The sequence below is a fragment of the Octopus bimaculoides genome, chromosome 1, assembly GCF_001194135.2.
Source record: "Octopus bimaculoides isolate UCB-OBI-ISO-001 chromosome 1, ASM119413v2, whole genome shotgun sequence".
NCBI lineage: Eukaryota > Metazoa > Mollusca > Cephalopoda > Octopoda > Octopodidae > Octopus > Octopus bimaculoides.
Genome location: NC_068981.1, coordinates 58,328,418 through 58,330,932, shown reverse-complemented (window position 1 = coordinate 58,330,932; position 2,515 = coordinate 58,328,418).

Genomic DNA, 2,515 nt, shown 5'->3' with positions numbered 1-2,515 from the left:
GTAGGTTTACAAAGAATAAGTTCTGGAGTCGATTTGTTTGACTAAGAACGGTGCTCCAGCATGGTCACAGTCAAATGACTGAAGCAAATAAAAGAATATATATATATATATATATATATATATATATATGTATGTATGTATGTGTGGATATATATATGTATATATATATGTATATATATATATATAGTGTCACATAAAAAGCAGCCAGTACATTCTGCAAAGCAGTTGGTGTTAGGAAGGGCATCCAGCTGTAGAAAGCAAGTCAAAACAGACAATAGAACCTGATGTGGCTCCTGGTCTTGCTGACTCTGTCAAACCGTTCAACCCATGCAGGAAAACAGATGTTAAATGATGATGATGATGATGATGATGATGATGATGATGATGATGATGATGATGATGATGATGATGATGATGATGATGATGATATAATCACCATTTAGTGTCCATTTTCCATGCTGGCATGAGCTAGAAAATTTGGCTGGGACTGGTAAACTAGAGAGCTGTACTAGGCTTCAGTCTGATTTGGTCTTGTTTTGTATGGCTGGATGCCTTTCCTAATGCCAACCACTCCAAGAGTGTTGTGGATGTCTTTTATGTGCCACTAGCACAGGTGCCTTTTATGAGTCACCAGCTTGGATGCCTTTTATGTGTTACCAGCACTGGCCACAGCTATGAATTCACTTGGCTTGACATGTCTTCTAAAGCACAGAAAATTGCCAAAGTATCAATCACTTGCCATCACCTCCGTGAGATTCAACATTTGAAGATCATGTTTCACCACCTCGCCCTATGAAGCATTATCTTTGGATCTTGAGTGTCACAGAGGTGATAACAAGTGATCGGCATATCTACATATTAGTTTGTGCATAATTACATTTAACACTTATTGGCTTACACATAGCACTTACTGAATTGCACTTAACATTTACAAACTACACTTACCATTACATTTATACATAGAAATCCATATATAAATACTCTGATGAATTTATTTTACAGTCTTTTATAATTACCATATTTGTGTTCATATACATATCTACACATTAATTGATTCCCATGCAGAAATGTTTTAAAATCTATTGAAGCACATTCTGATATCAAATATGCATTGTTATCTTTTATAGTACATATAAAATGGTATAAAAAATAAAATTTGTTTGCATTACTTGATAAGCAATTCATAAAAAAAAAGGCAAAAATAGGAAAAGAAAATATTCTGAAAAAAACTCATGTTCAGGGAATTTTTGGCATTTATTGATCTTATAATATATTTTACAGCAATAAACATAACTAGCCATAACCATTTAATGCAATTGTAAGAATTTTTCTTTTTCCTTGATAATAATAATAATAGTTCTTTCTACTATAGGCATAAGGCTTGAAATTTTGGGTGTGATAGTCAAATACACCAACCTCAGTGCTTGACTGGTACTTATTTTATTGACTCCAACAAGATGAAAGGCAAAGTTGACCTTGGCTGCATTTGAACTCAGAACATAAAGGTGGATGAAATGCTACTAAGTACTTTGTCTGGCATGCAAATGATTTTGCCAGCTCATCATCATCATCATCGTTTAACGTCCGCTTTCCATGCTAGCATGGGTTGGACGATTTGACTGAGGACTGGTGAACCAGATGGCTAAATCCAGGCTCTGATCTGATTTGGCAGAGTTTCTACAGCTGGATGCCCTTCCTAACGCCAACTACTCCGAGAGTGTAGTGGGTGCTTTTACGTGCCACCAGCATGAAGATCTTTTTTTGCATGTATACATATATACATTTTTTGTAATTCCTGTATTTAATATACTTTATATACTGACTTGCTTATCTCTACTTTTATTTCTATACCCGCTCAAGTTTAAATCTTTTGAGCACTACTAAGTGTATTCTATATGGAGAATATCTGATTCTCATCTATGAACTACACACATCATGCATGCATACATACATACATACATACATACATACATACATACATACATACATACATACATACGTACAAGGTATAGGAGTAATAAAAAGATTGATCTGAAAGGATATCATACACTGGCATGCCCTTCTATTTCTAGGATATGTCACTGGTATGTGGAAATAATGTAATTAAACACTCCTTTGTGTTAGAATACTGGGGCTTAGAGCTCACAGGATAGGTCTATGGTGATGGAAAATTCCCAGACAGGATTGTTTGTTTTTTATATGTTCCAGGTGACTCATTTGTTCAGAATACCACTATCATCATCGTTTAACGTCCGCTTTCCATGCTAGCATGGGTTGGACGATTTGACTGAGGACTGGTGAAACCGGATGGCAACACCAGGCTCCAATCTAAATTTGGCAGAGTTTCTACAGCTGGATGCCCTTCCTAACGCCAACCACTCAGAGAGTGTAGTGGGTGCTTTTACGTGTCACCTGCACGAAGGCCAGTCAGGCGATACTGGCAACGGCCACGCTCGAAATGGTGTCTTTTATGTGCCACCCGCACAAGCCAGTCCAGGGGCACTGGCAACGATCT